The sequence below is a fragment of the Lampris incognitus genome, chromosome 21, assembly GCF_029633865.1.
Source record: "Lampris incognitus isolate fLamInc1 chromosome 21, fLamInc1.hap2, whole genome shotgun sequence".
NCBI lineage: Eukaryota > Metazoa > Chordata > Actinopteri > Lampriformes > Lampridae > Lampris > Lampris incognitus.
Window position 1 is genome coordinate 19,970,553 of NC_079231.1, and position 21,596 is coordinate 19,992,148.

Genomic DNA, 21,596 nt, shown 5'->3' on the forward strand with positions numbered 1-21,596 from the left:
ACCAGGCGGGACGGAGCACGTGGGAGGATCACGCTACCCCCCCCAGAACAGGCACCCCGACCGACCAGAGGCGCTAGCGCCAGCGCAGCGACCAGGACACATACCCAGCCGCAGACACGGTCTGTAGGGACGCCCGACCAAGCCGGAGGTAACACGGGGATTCGAACCGGCGATCCCCGTGTTGGTAGGCAACGGAATAGACCGCCACGCCAACCGCACGCCGCCCCGCCCCCTTTAAAATTTCTCAGCACTCATCCCTCCACCTGTTGCATAACAGATATGTGCTGCAGAGATGCCAGGAGTTCAGCAGCACCCCAATGGAGATGATCCACCTCGACTGAACCTGGACCCGGCAGTACTTAACCCACCCCTCTCTCTCTCTCTCTCTCTCTCTCTCTCTCTCTCTCTCTCTCTCTCTCTCTCTCTCTCTCTCTCTCTCTCTCTCTCTCTCTCTCTCTGTTGTTCAGTGTTTCGTACCCCACGTTTTTTTTTTTTTTGTGGTAAATTGAATAGGGGCTGTTTGTCAGGAATGCCGGATCCCGGCTGGCTCTGTCGAGGCGGACTCTGGGAATAATCGAAGCCGTGTCAGCGGAGCCGGAGAGGTTAATCTGTGTGGACAGAGAGCGGGCAGCGCTGCTGAGGAGATGGACCTCGGACTCTACTGCCCTGCTATTTGTCATACTAAGCCCGGCTTTAGACAAGGCGACTGGACACCTTGATCCGCTTAAAAGGACTGTCAACATAAATGCAGAGCTGCGGGGGGAGGGGGGGAATAAATAGGAGTTACCCCCCCCCCGCCGCCATCCCCACAACCCACCCCTCACTGTACCAAACGCCCCTAATACACAGGTGGTCTTGGACGGAGGGGTTGGAAGTGTGTAGAGCACAGGCCCTGTGGGGAACCTTCAGTGGGTATGTTATTTTATCCACCGTGGATTCAGGTAACACAGGAACCGGTGTTGGGTGCGGGCTCGAACACTTGAGTACTGCAGCACTGCAGAACCTCCTTAGTATTAAGACATGGTCGGTGTGCTCGCAGTAAGAAATTAAAAAAATATAAACTGGCAACTGATTAAAAACTATTAAAATGTCAATAAATACCAATAAACGAATGTTTAGAGTAATAATAAAGCATTTATTTATTTTTATTTACCCCCCCTCCCCCCCTTCTCTCCCCAATGATCCTTGACCAATTACCCTATTTTCCGGGCTGTCCCGGTCGCTGCTCCACCCCCCTCTGCAGATCCGGGGTGGGAGGGGGGAGGGCTGCAGACTACCGCATGCCTCCTCCGACACATGTGGTGTCGCCGGCTGCTTCTTTTCACCTGACAGTGAAGAGTTTCACCAGGGGGGGCGTAGCGCGTGGGAGGATCACGTTATTCCCTCCCCTCCCCTCTGAACAGGCTCCCCGACCGACCAGAGGAGGCGCTAGTGCAGCGACCAGGACACCTACAACCAGACACGGCCAATTGTGTCTGTAGGGACGGCCGACCAAGCTGGAGGTAACTCGGGGATTCGAACCGGCGACCCCCGTGTTGGCAGGTGACGGAATAGACCGCCACGCTACCCGGGCTCCCGCGTCTGTAGTCTTTACCACTGGACACGGTCTCCATAGGAGGCTGCTGACTTTTCTGACAGACAGGACAGACACGTGTGCAGTTGGACAGCTGTTATACTAATACCACAGCAAATACTACAGTCAATACTGCAGTTAATACTGCAGTTAATACTACAGTCAGTACTGCAGTACAACAGTGTTCCCCTATACTGCATTTTGACATCCTTTGTAATAAATTGCCTTTGTTAGCTTTGGTCGGAGGAGGCCATTTTTACAAGGGTGGGGACGGCATATAACTCACGACGGCAACTACATCTCGCTTGCAGGTCTTGCTGCCAGAGGGAGGACCAGATCGGGGGGGACTTCCGCTATGAGACAGCTCAAAGAGCCACGTCTGAGATCCATAACAAGCCCTTAAGGGCTGCAAACCCCACAGTAACCACCCCGACCTCAACAGCAGCCCCCCCCGCCCCCCCCGCCCGCCCATCTTCTGTATGAGGGACATAATCGGGGGAGACTCCATGCCCACCAGCTGGACGCTGCAGGACTCCAATTAAATATACAGAAATACACATGAACAGGTAGACAAACCCTCTGCCAGGGAGTCCTCCTACACTCAGGACATAAGGAGGGTGGGGAACGAGGGTGTGTGTTGCACGTATTTTAATGCACCAAATATGTGTGCACTTGTCTGTGTTGTGCAATTTATGTGTTTTGCTGCGCTATGCGTGCGTGTGTTTTTTTAATGTGGCAGCCATTATGTCCAAGACAGATTTCCCCGGGGACGAATAACACAGCGTTGATCTCCTATGTTGCATTTACTCGTTAAGTATGTCTTTACTCTGCATGCTTGAATCGTTTGCATTCTTTGCACAAAGACCGGGGAAAGAGGAGCAGCATTTGGCACATGGAGTTGTGTACGCAGGGTGCCCTGCTCACGCTGACCCGAACTGCAACCCGGAACCACAAACTGCTGGGAAATCCCACACACATTCAGTTTCTCTCCACCCCCTCTGCCGATCCGGGGAGGGCTGCAGACTACCACGTGCCTCCTCCCATACACGTGGAGTCGCCAGCCGCTTCTTTTCACCTGACAGTGAGGAGTTTCGCCAGGGGGACGTAGCGCGTGGGAGGGTCACTACTATGTCCGACCAGAGGAGGCGCTAGTGCAGCGACCAGGACAGATACCCACGTCCGGTTCCCCACCCGCGTACACGGCCAATTGTGCACGTAGGGACCAAGCCGGAGGCAACGTGGGGATTCGAACTAGGATCCCCGTGAGATCCTCAAATAGACCGCTATGCTACCAAGATGCCCCAGTTTATCGTCATCTTAGAAGTTAACGGTGATACACACCAGAACCAGAACCCTCGGACACGACTCAAAATCCGATCCATCCAATGTTTTGATATATTCCGTCTCCATCCATCCATCCATCCATCCATCCATCCATCCATCCATCCATCCATCCGTCCATCCATCCATTATCCAAGCCTCTTATGCTAATTAGGGTCGCGGGATGCTGGAGCCTATCCCAGCAGTCATTGGGCGGCAGGCGGGGGGACACGCCCATCACAGGCCCCCCCCCCACACACCCCTAGGGGCGGTTTAGTATGGTCTTTACTAAGCTCCACCTCATGTCTTAAATGTTATCTTTCACGTGCCACACCTACAGTAAGATCCCTGCCTGAGCAAACGTGATAATTAAGAATAATTCTAATCAGAAAAAAATCACCGATGTTAATTACCCTCTGACTTCCCGATGACGTAAGCAAACCGACGAGAGACTATCTTGAGTTTGGACGTATAGGTTTCGGGGGTTTCCGCCTGGTTCCCTGCGGACCCCTGATCTCCCCATGCCGTCAGGGGGTTTGGGATCCAGCAGCCCCGCCTCTCCATCTGCCCTGCTCCCCCCCCCTCCTCCCCCCTCCTTCATGGTGGACCGGGCTGACAGTTTGCTCACTTTCTGGTTGATTAAGGAGAGCAAAGGCGAAGATGTGCGTGGCCGAGTTGTGACGTTAACGCATTGCGCAGGCGCGGCCATATTGCGGCCGGCTCAGCATGAGCATATTATCCATCCGCCGGAAGTAATGCCACGGAACAGTCCGCCTCCTCATTTCAGGTAATCCAAACGGCTTTCTGTTCGCATAAACAGACTCAAGCATGCTCTTACAGTCTGTTGCACCGTCAAACAACATCACTCCCCCTCCCCCCCCCCCCAAACTGACCTTCACCCACATGTTCCTAAACTGCCTCCAACCTCCTATGCCTCCCTCTTCGTCTTCCGCAATGATCAATTTGGTGCCATAGCAACCGTCCACACCTGTTAAACAATGACTGCGTGATGAAGTGTAGTTTGTGATAACCTCCTCTGCTAGTGTGCAGCAATCCTTCACACCGTCTCCTTGCAGAAGACGGCCAGAGGAAGGAAGTGGCGTTACCATGGTGACGACACACTGCTGCCTGCAAACCAACGCCGGCCTTCTTTGCTGGTATACAACAATACATTAGCTATGATGTGGCCAGCAAGACACATGGTGAAGACAAGTTGTGGGACTGCTCTATACAAATGTCAATACAACATTGTTGTGAGCTGGTTCAATGTTGGCACTTTTTTTTTTACGAGGAGGAGTTTTTGCTTTACTCATGACCATGACACCCATAGATGTTACTGTTTTGTTTGTTTGTTTGTTTATTTATTTATTTATGTTATATATTTTTTGTTTATTTATTTTTTGTTTATTTATTTTTTATTTTTAAAATTAATTTTATTATTTTATTTATATATTTTTATATATTTTATTTTATTTTTAAAATTAATTTTATTATTTTATTCATATATTTTATTTTATTTTTTAAATTAATTTTATTATTTTATTTATATATTTCTATATATATTTTATTTTTAAAATTAATTTTATTATTTTATTTATATATTTTTATATATTTTATTTTATTTTTAAAATTTTTTTTGGAAATCATTTTCTTTTAGATTTCTGTCGTTTTAACTTTTCGAAATGTTTACTGCTTTTTATTGCTATTTTCCTTGAGCCATTCTGAGAGAGATATTGAGAATGACATACTCCGATGTGTGGGAAACTAAATTTATTATTTAGCTTTATTAATTGAGCATTAGAGAGGGCATGGAATTATAAGTAGCCACTTCCTCCCGCTCCTTTTCCAACGTGTAATATTTATTGGATTCTCTACTGAGAAATCTTTCGTTGAATTATTTTGGTTTAATTTAATATTTTATTGTTGTTTTCTTTTTATTCATGCTTGGTCATTTTTTTTCTTTTATTTTGCATGTTCAAAATAAAGACATTTGATTTAATTTGATTTGATTTAATTTCATATTTGCTTGCACCAGAAATCTTATGTCTGAGAGTAGTCATGTGGTTTAATTGACCATTTACGTATACAGTCCATCAAGAGTAACTGGCAAATATGTAAAATGTGATGCCCCGACTTGTAAGCATGTAAACTTTGATATATAGCTAACCACTGTATTAATAAATAAATAAATAAATAAATAAAAATCTGGGGTGACTAAACCAAACGTTGTCAGTCTTTTTTTTTCTTTTGATTTGCCCCACCCTTTTTTCCCCCCTCTCCCCAATTGTATCCTGGCCAGTTACTCTACTCTTCCAAGCCATCCGGGTCTCTGCTCCAGCCCCTCTGCAGATCCGGGGAAGGTTGCAGACCACCACGTGTCACCTCCGATACATGTGGAGTCGCCAGCCGCTTCTTTTCACCTGACAGTGCAGAGTTTCGCCAGGGGGGGCGTAGCGCATGGAAGGATCACGCTACCCCCCCCCCCCAAAGTCCCTTGGCATGCGAGCCTTGTTAATGCCGAAGGCCTTCAGGAGGACTGACACTCAGCAGATTCATGTTCCTCTGAGTCTACCTGCTGCCAACACACTGGCCTCCAACTGACACGTTTAAAGGCCCAGACTCGTGCTGAGCAAGTTGCTCTGTGGGGCTTTTAGTGGCACCTTTTGACGCGAGTGCTCTTATAAACCAAAGTGACTCGACTGCAGTTGACTTGAGTGTACTGAGCTGCTTTACCCAGCTGGTGATTCACTGCCTTTTACTCAAGGCATGATGGGGGGGGGGGGGGGGGAGTGCCTTTTGGTCACTTCTTCGGTGAACTTCCGGTCACAAGCTTGTTTCTCCCCACCATAAGGCTAATGCCGCCCACGGGGGGGTGGGGGGTGGGGTGGGTGCAGCAAGTTTTGTACTTGCTTTTTGGGATTTTCCCCCTTTTCCTCCCCAATTGTACTGAAAAACCAAGTGTATCATTTGGGTTTATTAACTGAGCATTAGAGAGGGGGCGGGAAATCATAAGTGGTAACCTCCTCCTGCTCCTTTTCCAACATGGATTCTCTATTTGTGACTCTTTTTTTTGAATTCCTCTGATTTTATTGTTATTATATGTTGTTTTTTTTTAAAGCTTTGTCATTTTTTTTATTTCATTTTGCACGTTCGAACTAAAGGCATTTGATTTGATGTGTTGGAGAATAACAAAATAATACGCGTTACTACATTAACATGTCAGTCTGCAGCTGGCAAGTGAAAGCCTGCCAGGGTGTCCAGGACTCCAGAGGAAGAAATTGAAATACGAGCAAATGTTGAATAACTGGAAGAACTCATGCAAAGTCCTGCGACGCATTTAAAAGGTGAGTAACATGACAACATAATGGCTCTCAGACGGTTTTCACCTGTTGGTTTTGTAAGAAATTACTGTCAATTGCGCGTCCATTGTGTTGCTGAGGCCGGAGCTTTACACGTCCTTCACCTCACAGGAGTCAAAGGTCTTCGTTTATCGAGAAGAGAATGCCAGGTGAGAGTATTTGGTTGAGCATGCACGCTGAATGGAAATACAGCAACAAAGAGGAGCGTGAACTGTGTTGATGCTCCGTCATGGGACGGCGCTCTGAAATGCTGCAGAGAAAAACAAGCTGGGCGATGTTTCACCAGGCACATAAAGGACCCCTCAAGGCCTCCGTGTGATCTTTGCTCAGTTTTGCAGCTTTGCAGTCGTGTTCCGGCATGGAAAAATATCCGTAACCCTAGCAACCTTGACGCCTGCCTGGGTGCAGGCCGATGCAGGCATGCACACGGGCATGCCACTTTTCATTTGGCCGGGAGAAGCGGCGAAGGAGATCGTGTGGGTTAAGGAGGTGTCAGATTCTATGTGGCAACCTGATAAGATATGGGAAGTTGTGTTGGTTTCGCTGAGCTAAGGTGAAGGACGCGGCTGCATCAGGGCTGCTGCAGACGAGCTGCTGGGAGGCAACCGTCTCTATTGCACGCCTGATCGTTTCCATGGCGCCTGCTTTGGGGGGTTATCGTATACGTGGAAACAGGGCTGTGTTAACGACACACATGCATCTGAAATCAATGCACAAATGTTCATGCAGACCATGGGCGTGTACACGATACGCCTCAGAATTGTGTGTTTAGTTCAGCTATTATTGGGTCTGTCTAGCTAGCTAACTCCTTTTGCCATAGGAGATTGCATCCAGCATTGAATTACTAGTGCATGTGTAAGACCCCATTGGCACAACTCAAGTACAAATATGTTAATGCCTCATATACATATCATCAGATTCCTAATATATATTAATATAATTATATATTGTATATCATATACTACTACTACTACTACTACTGCTGCTGCTAATGATAATAACAATGGCAGCACAGTGGTGCAAGAAGGTCCCGGGTTCGACCCCGGGTTCGACCCCGGGGTCGTCCAACCTCGGGAGTTGCCCTGGGTCGTCCCATGTGTGGCGTTTGCATGACCCCCCCCCCCCGTGTCTGCGTGGGGTTTGCACAGTCCGGAGACATGCAGGTCAGTTGACTCGGCCGCACTGAACTGTCCCCTGGGTGTGGATGTGTGCCAGCTCTGTGACGGACCGGTGGCCTGTTCATGTAATTATTAAATAATTAAAGGGGATAATTAAAGGTTGATATTGACTCACGCTAAGTGTGCTCTGGACACTGCGGTGGCCGTTGCCATCCCACCAGAAACCGCTGCGAGACGGCCCCTTTTTGTGTGATAGAAATCAATCCCGCGCTAACATAAAATACGGCCTGCACAAAGCCTCACCGGCATTCAGACATTCCCAAGAGGGGAGCGCTGATCAGTTCAATAAAAAAGAAAAGAAACAGAAAGAGAAAAATGTTCAATGGACTATTGAATAGTTTCATTAGGGTTTGATTTGGAGCCATTTGCAATGCTTCAAAGCTCGGGGCCGGCTGTTAAGGTCATGGGATAAGTGTGACACGGGCCTTAGGGGTGTGCACTGGAGGGAAAAAGAGGAGCTATTTCTGCATAATTGCTGCACAGCATTCCCACCCCGCAACTTTACAGTCGTTACATTCCTTTATGTGATGGATCATGCAGAAAAAGGCATGAAGCGTTATGCTGGAATAACTCTTCCGGTCACATCGCCTTGCCTCGTTTTCATTCTCCCGCTCACTTTTTCCCGGCCTTATTTACTTCATTCGCTCACTTTCTGTCACTACCCACATTTTCACTCCTGCCCCCCCCCCCTGCCCTAAACCGGATGCAAGGAAACAAACTGAGAGTGCATGAAATCAAGATTAACCTGGGTCATCACGAGAGCAGTTAAGGCTGCGTGATTAGCTCCAAAATGACCGTCTAAATCACCTTGCTCAATATAGTGATTACATATATTAATAACGATTATTAATCTCAGTAACAGATTGCACAATTACTTTATTGCTCATTTGCAAACGTATACCATTGGGCCTAGCCATTCATTTTTGACTTAACTCATCGCCACCATTTTGCAAAAGAGCTCTCTGCTGGACTCTTCTGCTTCGCGGCCATGTTCATCAGTTTGGTCGTACGGATGCACTTTGTGTGCCGTAATGACAGCACTTAACTGAACACACAGGTAATTTAAAATATACACTGAACACATAATTTAAGCAATTCAGTATCACCAAATTACACCACTGGTAATTGTGGAAACATAAATTAATGGCTTACGATCAATTTTTGCATCTCTAACGTCAATTCAACTCATTTTAGAGTTAAGAGAGGGTGATTTAATTACGTGCATATTGTTTTTTTGTTTTTTTTCTGTTTGGTTTAGTCAAGTGTTAATGGCAAAGCTGCAGAATTTAATGAGTCCTGACACCTGAGCATCATCTGCACAAATCTTGCCCATTATGCAAAAGCACTTTCAGCTAAGTACTTTGAATATATTTCAGAATAAACTGACTTTCAGTAAAATTAATTTATAGTCAAAACTACAATTATTATTAGAACAAAGAGTCCACGCTGATCTCTTTTATTTTTACTATTTTTTTTCCTTTTTTTGCTATTTTCATTGTGCTTGCATAGTTAAGGTGGAAATGGATTAAAAAAAAAAGCAAAAAAAATAAATAAAATCGAGCTGACAGCCTATAATTCCGCCTCATATCCATCTTTTGAAAGCGGTGCTTGATTGCACTGCATGCATCAATATTATAACGAGCAGTGGACGGGGGGACCCTTTATTTTCCAGGAGAATAGCCTCAAAATTCGTACGAGACCTACAATTAACCATTCAAAAAAGCCCATTTGGAAGCAGAGGCCGCAGCTTTGTGCTGCGGGATTCGAGCAGCCAGGTGGTCGGCTGCACCACAAACCAAATATTTGGAAATTTGTTAGAACTGTTCTTTGAGAGCTTGATACGCAACGAGACCTGCTTTTTTTTTTTTTGGTTGCAAAGTGCTTGCCACCTACATGTGTTAATTGCTGGATTTAATTATTGTTTGCTGCTCAGCTTGGAGAAAAGGTCAGCAATTAAGCGTCAAGAGTTGGTGAACGCGGCCCTTATCTGGGGACGTCGAGCCATACGATAGGTTTACAGCGGAATTCGCTTAATTTTCATGTACCATTTAAAAGCACCCTCGTACCAAAGCTTTGAAACGTGCTTCCCGAAAGGTTTGACACAACGCCTCTCTCGCAGGTGCAGCGTGATTGACAGGTCCCTCAGCGACTCACTGTTACGCTCGCAGAGCGCGTGGCCTGGCCAGCCTGCAGTTACTGCTGTTGGTTATTGCGCAATAGTTGGCCCACATGTCACCGCCCTTGCCAATTTTCTGGTTAGCCTGTATAGATGTGCCAGCAGTGGTCGCCATACTGACCGTGCAAATGGCCCCATCTGAATTATTTTGTGCAGCTCCATGTCGCCCATACCTAAAATAAATAAATAAATACAAATAATAATTATATATATATAAACTTCCCCAGTAAATTGTCCCATTGTTTTCTCTAAACTATTCGTCTTTGGTAACATCATTGCCATTTAATCAAAGAGTTGTGTTGATATGTGTTACATCATGGATTTGGGGGGGGGGTCTTGTACATGGATTTTGGGGGGGGGGTCTTGTACATGGATTTTTACTTGGCAGTTTTGAATGTTCATTACAGACCAAGAGGTCCTCAGGCCTCAGAATAATGCAGTTAAGCGTAACTATCTAGGAAGCTTGTGCTACTCCTTATAAAGATCATGTTGATTTTAGATAACTGGCATTATTAATAAACACATCTGTTGTTAATATACGTCTAAAACTGATAGATTTTGGTATATATATTGTTAATCAGTAAACTTTCCTTAATAGATTAATGTTAAAACTTACTTTTGATGTCGAATAGAGAGCAACAACAAAACAGTGTATCAAAATAATAAATAAATAACTCAATTCTGTACGTGAGGATGGTCAGAGATGAGCAGTTTGAGATACGGCGAAGCGAGTCCGAGCACCCTGGACGGAGTGCAGCTCTCCTGCTCGGCTACTGTCGACTCCATTACTCCTCCGTATAAAAAGATGAGCCACTGGCGGCGGTGAGGAGAGTTTCCCGGGCAAATTTGATCAGCGAGATTACAAACCCCCACGTACTAGATCATTGAAACCTCATCTCTGCTCCCTGCAAGGACCACACCATACATTCCCCCTCTCCGCGCGGGGCATCTATCACTCCCCTTCAACCGCCCTGCGGCGCGCAGCTCGCCCGGGCCCGGATGAAGGAAGAGCGCGCTGACCCGACAAAGGTCCCGACCCGACGGGGTCGACAGAATGCGAGACACGGCCGACGGCGCTCGAATGACTCTTTGAATGGGCACAAATCCATCACGCTGGACTGCAAGTGGACAGGGGGAGTAGCTGGCCTCGACGGAAGCTGTGCGTAATGATAGACGGTTTGTAAGAGCGTCTCAAAGGTCTCGGGGAGTTTACTGCCATGGAGAGGGGCAATGACTGCTGATGTATTCCGGACACAGACTCGGGGTGAACACTGGTGTTATTTTCTACAATTCCAAACAAAAATATTCATATCATCTGATGTTTTACTTTTCATTTTTTTGTATTGTTTCCCCTTTTATCTCCCAATTCTTCTAGATTCCAGACTCTAGATTCTAGATTTTAGACTCTAGAGCCAAAATGGCACAATTATTACGGAATTCCCGCTCAATTTTTTGGCATTTTAGATTTTATTGTATTTATGTATTTATTTAGTTATTTAATTATTTCTTTTGTTTTGGGTCCCCCCCTCCCCCCTTTTTCTCCCCCAATCGTATCCGGCCAATTACCCCACTCTTCCCAAGTTCTTGGGGATTGGCCAGCTAATTAAGGGGGGTTTAGTCCCTAGGCACAACAGCACGAGATTATCTGAGGACAAACGAAAATGTCAACGGCATCTGCATCCTCTCATCCTTATTTGCCCGTCGTATGGACCTTGGAGACCATCCAAGGACTGGGAGGTTGAAAGTCGTAGACAAGGGTCACGACCTGGGTCCATCCCTGTCCAACTGCGGTTGATTGCTAATACGCGGCTAAGGTTTTAGGACCTGGAATCACGCCTGAATGAACTGAACTGACACCAATTTCGAGACCCCCCCCTTTTTCCCCCCTCTCAAATTGTATTGGGCCAATTACACCACTCTTCCGAGTCATCCAGGTCGCTGCTCCACCTCCTCTGCCGATACGGGGAGGGCTGCAGACTACCACGTGTCCTCTGATACATGTGGAGTCGCCAGCTGCTCCTTTTCACTTGACATTGAGGGGTTTCGCCAGGGGGACGTAGGACGTGGGAGGGTCACGTTATCCCCCCCAGTTTCCCCTCCCGTCTGAACAGGCGCCCCGTCCGACTTGAGGAGGCGCTAGTGCAGCGACCAAGACACATACCCACATCTGGCCTACCACCCGCAGACACGGCCGATTGTGTCTGTAGGGACGCCTAACCAAGCCGGAGGTAACATGGGGATTCGAACCGCCGATCCCCGTGTTGGTAGGCAACGGAATAGGCCGCCACGCACCCGGGCAGCCGATGTTTTAGTTTTTGAGGCATACTGCGTGCAGAATGTTTTCCCTGTGTCGTTTTCAGATGCAGGATCCGATTCCATCCCACATGGCAATTCTTACAATAAACCAAACACATTTTACTACCAGAGGTCATTCCCACTGATACAACTTAACGAGCGCCCTCTCCAGAATCAGAAGGGGCTCCCCTCCAAACACCAGGTCGATTTGCCTTCATCAAAATGTCCTGATGGTGTCTCATTTCTATCACCCGTCGCCACCCCTCCATCATCACATTTGTATTTTGGCCCTGTTTCAATGTTAATGCTGCGAAAATGGCCACGGGGATCAAACCAGAGGAGATTAGAGAACTGGCCTCAATCATTCATTTATTTGCTCAGAAGCGTGTCCAGATTCCGTAACCACTTCATAAGCCTGACTCAGCCTTGTGACGGCACCTGCGCTGATATTAACAGTTGGCCCTGCCAGGTTGCATGCTGGGATGTCAATGACCTACAACTCCTGAATTGTGTTGTTAGTAATTGCATCAAAAACAATGTTGATTATCACAATTATTTTGCACTATATGTTAATATAAGCCATGCATAATGCCACTCATTGTCCATTTTTAAGCATTATCCGACGCCTATATGATGAGTGCATGTGATAAATATGATCTACATTGGTGAATTATGTCACCATCAACTGCAAAAGACAATACACGGAATGTACGGTTTGTCAGAGTCTTCTAATTGGTTCTGTGCACTGAAGGAAAGTCACCTCAGGAGATCCTAAGTACTGTAAATGTACACCACTGCTGAGCCATACGACATCCACAAAGTCTACGCAGAGAAGTCCCAGCTCCGACACACTGTGCTACCCCCAACCCATCCTCCACAGCAGCAATTACCATCCTTTACCGTGACTCTCAGCAGATGCTGGAGGCCTACACAAAGACAATATGGCGTCGGTCCACTCGTTCGTAAAACGGCATGAACATTACATTTTTATTTATTTTTTTGTGTGCCCTGTTGATAGCTAAGCATTCAGTCTGATCTGCCTGCTAAGCATAAGCCTCTGTTGAGCAAGTATTTTGTCCCCTGCAACTCCAAACATTTCTTTTCTCCTCTTTTCTGCAGCTGTTTTGAGTTAATACTGTCATTAGACTATTGGATCCTGTAGCCAAATTATAATGTGATCTCCTCGCATCGTCCATGCTTCTCCTTCCCTCTGAGCTGATGAATAGCTTAAGGTCAGACTATCAAATTAGTGGCTCCCATTACTCCCCAGACACTAATGGCATCTTTATGAAAGGAAAGATATGTAATTTCTCCAAAAGCCTCTTGGAGACCAAACAGTTTGTCTGTAGATGGAATTTGAGTGCAGTGCTTGGTGAATTGTAAAGGGATTGGGAAGGAGGGAGGGGGGGGCTAGGGAGGGGGGGCTAAGCTGTGTTGCGTGCCTTGGAGTACCAAACCTAGTCTCTCATACTTACCCTCTCTTCCTATCTCCATCTAGCACACATGTAAGTGATTGCACAATATTTATTTATTTATTTCTGAATTCATTCGACTCCGGCGGTGTTTATCGGTTAATCTCCATCACTGGGCCCTCGGTTATGGAGCATTTCATATGGTATCTGATAATCGGACGGACAGACAGACAGACAGACCGATAGACGGATGGATGGATGGATGGATGGATAGATAAAGGCCCAAGAGGAAAAACCGACATAAAACAACAAAATTGTGACCTGTCAAAGTGTGTTGGATCACTCAAGTTCTTGAGGGTTGATCAGATAATTGGAGGGGGATTAGTTGTCAGGCACAACAGCACAAGATTATTTGAGGACAAATGGATATTTCAACAGCATCTGCATCCTCTCACCCCTATTTGTCCATCTTATGGACCTTGGAGCGCATCCCAGGACAGTGAGGTTGAAAGCCCTAGACAAGGGTCACAACCTGGGTCCATCCCTGTCCAATTGCAATTGATTTGTCATACGCGGATCAGGTTTGAGGACCTGGAATCACGCCTGAATGAACTGAACTGAGAGCAATTTCGAGACCCCCCCTTTTTTCCCTCCCCAATTGTATTTGGCTAATTACCCCACTCTTCCGAGCTGTCCTGATCGCTGCTCAACCCCCCTCTGCCCATCCGGGAGGGCTGCAGACTACCACATGCCTCCTCCGATACACGTGGAGTCGCCAGCTGCTTCTTTTCACCTGACAGTGAGGAGTTCCGCCGGGGGGAGGGGGGGTAGCACGTGGGAGGATCACGCAATTCCCCCAGTAACCCCCCCACCCCACCCCGAACGGGCGCCCCGACCGACGAGAGGAGGCACTTCAGCGACCAGGACACACATCCACATCCGGCTTCCCACCCGCAGACACGGCCAACTGTGTCTGTAGGGGACGCCCGACCAAGCCGGAGGTAACACGGGGATTCGATCCAGCGATCGCTGTGTTGGTAGGCAACGGAACAATGTCGAGATCTTTAACGCACGGCAACTGCATATTGCACAAGTTCTGAATCCGTGCACACACGCATATTTCAACGACACAAAACGCTGTGCAATACACCCGCCGGTCCAACGTGTCAGTGTCACGGTTTGCCTCGCTCAGGCGTGAAAAGTACACGCGTGTATGAAGATACAGTGCCAGCAAGGGGGCGATGAGTAACTCAAAGCCAGCAACTCCCCATGCAGGAAAAGACACACAGCATTTTCCAAAATCCCTGCCCCTAACCCTAATCCTAACCCTAAACCGTCTTCACCTGTTAATCATCGCCCCCTGCTGGCACTGCACTTTCCTACACACGTGTACTTTTCACGCTTGAGCGAGGCAAACCGTGACGCTGACACGTTGGACCGGCGGGTGTATTACACTCTTTGGCGTGAGACCGGGTTGAAGAACCTTGGGACTTCCTTCTATATTCACTGTGCTGTCAATAGAGCTGGGAACACACAAGCGGATTATAACCCCGAGTTTGCCGTGATGACTGATTTTCAAGAACATGAACAGGCTGTGCTGCTCCATGCAACATAGGGCAGGTCACCATGCATGGACAGTTAACATATATCATATTAACATTCTGCAGGGGTTTTAAGATTCAAATCCTCTTCCTGTTCGAGGACTACATGTCTGGGAAAAAATCTTACCGCACTTGTGCAGTGGGAGCTGGTCAACAACAACAAACGTTAAAGTGTGTTGTGTAGTGTGCAGTTTCCCTGTCTTTCGACAATCTCATCCACGTCGTGTAGTCTGTCCGGGGCTTAAGTTTGTGACACATTTCAAATTATTATTAGGTGCAAACCGTGTTCTCCGTTCTCACCAAAACACGAAGACGACCCTTCAAGTGTTGTTTAATTGTGCTGAAAGGTGCAGAGGAAGAGGTGTTTTTGTGACGTCTTCGTCAGCGAATGCTGTGAAAAACAGAATCCGCCCGTGAACTTAAAAAAAAGTAATTTTCGTCTCAGCGTCCGTCCAAGAAGGAACAACAATCTGCCAACCCCAGCAGCGTTGCTATGAAGGGGAATGAAACATCCGGGGAGTGTTGTGCAGTTAATTACTGTGCATCAACTACCAGTTGACAACTTTCTGTTCCTGCCCGCAACACGCGGAGACGAACTCATTTGCATGGAAAATGGAGGCAACATCGGTTGCCACAACTTGATTGAGAAGAAACCATTACTAGCAATTTCTGCCCCTGTTAAAGACAAAAACAAGCCCCCCCCCCCCAAGTTGTACCTGGGCAATTACCCCATTTTTTTTGCTGCTCCACCCCCTCTGCCTCCTCCGATACACGTGGAGTCGCCAGCTGCTTCTTTTCACCTGACGGGGGGGGGGTTTCACCAGGGGGACATAGCGCACGGAAGGATCACGCTATTCCCGCCAGTTCCCCCTCCCCCCTGAACAGGGCGCCCACACTGACCAGAGGAGGCGCTAGTGCAGCGACCAGGACACATACCCACGTCTGGCTTCCCCTCCCGCAGACACGGTCAATTGTGTCTGTGGTGACGCATGACCAAGCGAGAGGTAACACGGGGATTCAAACCGGCGATCCCCGTGTTGGTAGGCAACGAAATAGACTGCTACGCTACCCGGACGCCAGGCATTTATTTATTTATTTATTTTTCAGGCTTCAATGCAAACCTTTTGGGTAATAGTGCTGGCCAAATAATGTCCACTAACAAAGCTCCTCGTTGGCAGAGACTCTGAACAGTTTGGGAAATATCTGAAAGCACCCTTCATTATGAGAAGACAATCCCAGTAAAATCAGCCAGTGCAGGGATAGAACTTGTTTATATTTTCTTTTTTTGCACTTCTATCCAACTATCAAACTTCCACTGTTGTCCTCCTGCAGCAACTCACTCCTTGCAGGATTCCAGTCCAAGACCTCTGTTTGAGTTGGAAATATGTTAATGCAGTGTTTCTCAACCCAGTCCTCAAGGACCCCCTATCCTGCATATTTTCTTTGCAAACCCTGAATAGGTACCTGTTTGTAGTTATTCAACCAATCAGCAATGAATTTTGTCAGATGTTGCACACCTTGCATAATTAAGTGCTGCGAGATGATTGGTCGAGTAAGTACAAGCAGGGCTACCTATGCAGGGTTACAATGAAAATCTGCAGGATAGGGGTTCCTTGAGGACTGGGTTGAGAAACACTGTGTTAATGTCTATACAATTCCATGATCGATATCATGGCTATCTTCTCCTGGATCTCCACCTTGCTGTGTTGGAGAAGCGTGTGTGTACCAATGATCCCAAGAGCTATGCCGTCGGGAGCTTGGCTACTGGTAGGGTCACCCAAAGTGAAAAGGTCAAGGGGGAGGTTCCAGATGAATCATGATCCAACAAAGACCTCAAGCTAGCAGAAGATGTCTCCTGGTCAAAACAGCAGTGAAAATGGATGAAGGCTGAAACAGAGGGTGGTGCCCAATCGTCTTGGTTCTCCTTGCCATTAGCCTGTGGCCACCCTGTGCCAAGGACCGTGTGGTGGCTGCAGGCGCATCAGCCTCTCAAAGTGAAAAGCTGCCATCCTCCCACTATGCGGCTCCAGAATTGACCTCTACGCCCACATGAGGACCCAGAGGGAGCCAGTGGGAGGACAGTCATACTCAACCCCGAGTGACTGCCGATGATGATTGTGGCTATAAGGCCCTTTAGACTCCTCTCATGACATATGATTATTTTCGTGCCAAAAAAGAGCTCTTTCAGTGAATGTCCTTTGCCAAGCGATATTACCCTGGAGGATTACATTGTAGCTTTGTACACAGAACACGGGTGATTCTATCTTGATCAATACCAAATCAATTAAAAATAATCTGCTATACATCTCGCGTTATCTCCTAACAAGAGGAAAATAAGGGCTTAGGTTTGAAAAAATCCAGCGTTTTGCAGACAGTGTGAACTTGGCCACATTAAGTGCTAAAATGTGAAGCAGCACATTACAGCAGTTAGCTATACCGTGAAGATATATATGGAATAGGTAGGTTTTATTTGTGTCAAATTGCAAAGTATACATTCCTCTGAATTGACTACATTTTGATAGAGATTTCTTTCTCAGGCCCAGTGGAGGCTGGCACAGGGAGTGTCATTGCACACTGATACCGATATCACACAGCTCGGCTCCAGCCCAAGACCCCCCGGACAGCTGCAATGAAAGTCCATCACTGGGTCACAGCCTCAATCTGTCACTGTCTGCCGCAGCTATCAGCAGCAGATCCGAGGAACAGACAGGGATGACTATGTAAGGATTGTGGCGCTCAGTTCACTTTTCAGGTCAGCCACTTACAAAAGTGGACCGTGTGGACTGTGCCATTATTTCCATGCCTGATAGTGTGATTTGTGTGTGTGTGAGTGTGCATGTGTGTAGCTTTTTCAGCTGTCGATGCATTTTTTTTTAATGTGATAACTACTTTTACACCAAATCAACCTGGTGGCTTGTGACAGGATGCTAGATGTTTTCCAGGAATCACATTAAACTGTTTGGGTTATTGATGCACTCTTCACCCATCCCCCCAACTCCTGACTTCATCCCATTTTAAGATTAAGAAAACTACAGTGAGGGTCCATGATGCAAGTCCCAACATCAATCTGTCATTCTGGGCCTGGAGGTGCAGTATATGCCTTTTGATTCAGCAAGTTATGAGATGATCCACATGTAGGCTTCTCCTGGATCACCACCTTGCCGTGGTGGAGAAGTTTGTGTGCACCAATGATCCCTAGGGCTATGCCGCCCAGAGCTTGGCTCCTGGTAGGGTCAGCCAAGGCGGATAGGTCAAGGGGGAAGTTCCAGACCAAGTGTGATCCAACAAAGACCTCAACAGCGGAACTGGTGGATGATGTCTCCAGGTCACAATGACAGTGATGGAGGATGAAGGCTGCAAGAGGGTGGTCCCCAATCGTCTTGGTCTTGGTTCTCCATGCCATTGGACTCTGGCCACCCCCTGCCAAGGACCATGTTGTGGCTGCAGGAGCATCAGCCACTCCACATAAAATAATGTGTCACACACAGGCGTTCTCCCATTATGTGGCTCCAGGGCCAGCATCCACACCCACCTGAAGACCCAGAGGGAGGACGGTCAAACTCGACCCGAGTGACCGCCGATGACGATGATGATGACACATTTAGACCATATGAACCACAAAATACAATACAATAGCCATCACTTCAGGTTGAGATGAGCAGCCATGCTGGTGTATACTATATATATATATATATATATATATATATATATATATATGGGCAAAGGTTTGCCTTCATTTTCCCCTTAATAAGCAACTGTAATTTTTCAGGATTTTCTTTCTCTCCTGATAGTTGCTTCTAGGCTTTGAGCCGTCTAAGGGCCTGGTTAAAATTAGAACGAATGGTCTTTCATCAATGCTGTGTTTTTAGAAAGCTCTCGAAGCACAGAGCTGCAGAGAGTCTCCATTGCCGGCAACGTCTGCTTGTTATGGCGGCTGCATAACGACATTTCCAGCTCAGGGACGGGATTAGCAGCGACGTGGGTGAAGTCAGTTGCTTCCCCAGAGAGAAAAGGCCCCTTCCGGACTTAACAACAGACGTTTGGGCTCCCATGGGTTGCATGTAATGCTCTCAGGGCCGAGACACGATTCTGACTGCGTACTGGATGAAACGCCACACAAAAAGGACAGGCGAAAAAAAAGCTTCTCACCCCCCCCCACCCTTTATAACAGGGGCAGAATCCTACTGCCCAACATTACCTCACATCTGTCGAGGAGCTCTTTAGAGATTAAATGGGGTTACGCCCACTGAGATCAATAAGGAGCGAAGGAATCGAACTGGATTTTGGCTTCATAACAGGTTAAGCTTAGGTATCCATTTATTTGTTAATATAGCCTTTTATTCCAGATAATTCCAATAATTCACAATTTATCTGTGGATATTCTGGTCTCTGTCTACTAATTCATTATTAAAATGGAATATGGATATGATAGCCTTTCACGTACACGCACACGTGCACTCACATACACACACACACCATTGTAGATATTTCAAGAATCGGGGACAATTATTTGTCATTTCATTTCATGCACTTGTGTACATGAAATGAAAAAAAAATCACTGTCCAAGAGAGTGAACGCCAGGATGACTGTCGGAACTGCCGGTCTGCATCGGCTAGCAGTTAGCTTAGCCTGCCCTGCTTCCGCGCCCCTATCAGGCCGCCCTCGGTGTTTCCTCCTCGAGCGCAGCTCCTGGGCAGAGCAGTGGTCCTTGGGCCCACCGGACGCAGCAGACCAGGCTCCCTCAGCCGATCCAACGCCGGCTCTCCCAGCCAGACACCCTCGACTCACCTCCTCGCACCCCACACGACGACACCAAGAACACAGGTCAATGAAGCGAGGCCACCGCCAGACCGCCTTCGGTGTTATCCGAACTGCCGGTCTGCATGGGCTAGCAGTTAGCTTAGCCTGCCCCGCTTCTGCATCCTGCCAGACTGCCCTTGGTGTTATCGGAACTACTTGTCTGCATGGGCTAGCAGTTAGCTTAGCCTGCCCCGCTTCCGCGTCCTGTCAGGCCACCCTCGTGTTTCCTCCTCGAGCGCAGCTCCTGGGCAGAGCAGTGGTCCTTGGGCCCACCGGACGCAGCAGACCAGGCTCCCTCAGCCGATCCAATGCCGGCTCTCCCAGCCAGACACCCTCGACTCACCTCCCTCGCACCCCACACGACGACACCAAGAACACAGTCAATGCTAGGCGAGGCCACCGCCAGACCGCCTTCGGTGTTATCCGAACTGCCGGTCTGCATGGGCTAGCAGTTAGCTTAGCCTGCCCCGCTTCTGCATCCTGCCAGACTGCCCTTGGTGTTATCGGAACTACTTGTCTGCATGGGCTAGCAGTTAGCTTAGCATGCCCCGCTTCTGCATCCTGCCAGACCGCCTTCGGTGTTATCGGAACTGCCGGTCTGCATGGGCTAGCAGTTAGCTTAGCATGCCCCGCTTCTGCATCCTGCCAGACTGCCCTTGGTGTTATCGGAACTACTTGTCTGCATGGGCTAGCAGTTAGCTTAGCATGCCCCGCTTCTGCATCCTGCCAGACCGCCCTCGGTGTTTCCTCTTCGAGGGCAGCTCCGGGCAGGGCCCACAGGACACAGCAGGCGTTTGATGGCTGTTCCTCTTATACATTAACGACAACAGTAGCAACAAGAACAACAGGATTGGCCCCAGTAGAACAACAACCAAACAAGACTAACGTCAACAAAAACACCAGTTTTACGGCCACTGATAAATGCTGTGGCCCTTAATCGTGTGACCATTATCAAATGATAACAGCCGGCTGTAAATACTCAGGCCATCCCACTCGCTGAGAGGCAATAACTTTCATAAAGGCAGCTGGAAGCCAACATCTCATTTAGTCGCTTCATTCATCTTGTCTTTACTGGATGAATGCATTTAAGGTGAAATGGTCTCTGCCAAAAGAAAGAAAAAAATAAAATCTGGGCACAGTTGTCGGCCCCGGCCCTCGTTCGACATGAGCGAAGGTGCTGCAACAAGGAGAGAGAGAGAGAAAACTGGTCTCGTGACCCACGCTGGAAGGTATCTCAGCAACGTGGAAGGCTTCAGACGTAGCTCTCCCTTAGGATAAGCGTCTTGTTTTTTTTCCTCCCCGTCGGAGGAGTCATCTCGCCCCCTTTAAAAGGAGTCATTCGTGCTCTTAAACCTCCACGCCTATGGCATGGAAAACACTGCACCTACCCCAGAGCCCTCCAGCTTGAACATTTTCCCCCAAACCATGAAGCATCTGGTGTTGGAGTTCAAAATCCAAAGTGTGCCCTCATGATTTAATTAGCGGGCTCAAAATAAAGAGGTCGGCCGGTCTGGAGATGGCAGGCTCATAACTCACCGCTCCCGTTGCCCCCCGGTCCCCGGTCCCCAAGACAAATAGAGAGCGCATCATCCTCCCATGTTATCAGACACACGACATCGGAGAAATAAGGATGCACACACGCACACGCCACATGCACACACACACAGACACACACACACACCTCTCGTTTTCTTACGAGGTAGGTCAGGCAAGTTCCATTTCTCCATCTCCAGATGCTGAAATTTTGCAGTTTTTTGTGGTATGTTCCACTTCTTCCATATGTACCACACTGCCTCAGAGAGAGAGAGAGAGAGAGAGAGAGAGAGAGAGAGAGAGAGAGAGAGAGAGAGAGAGAGAGAGAGAGAGAGAACCTGCATATGT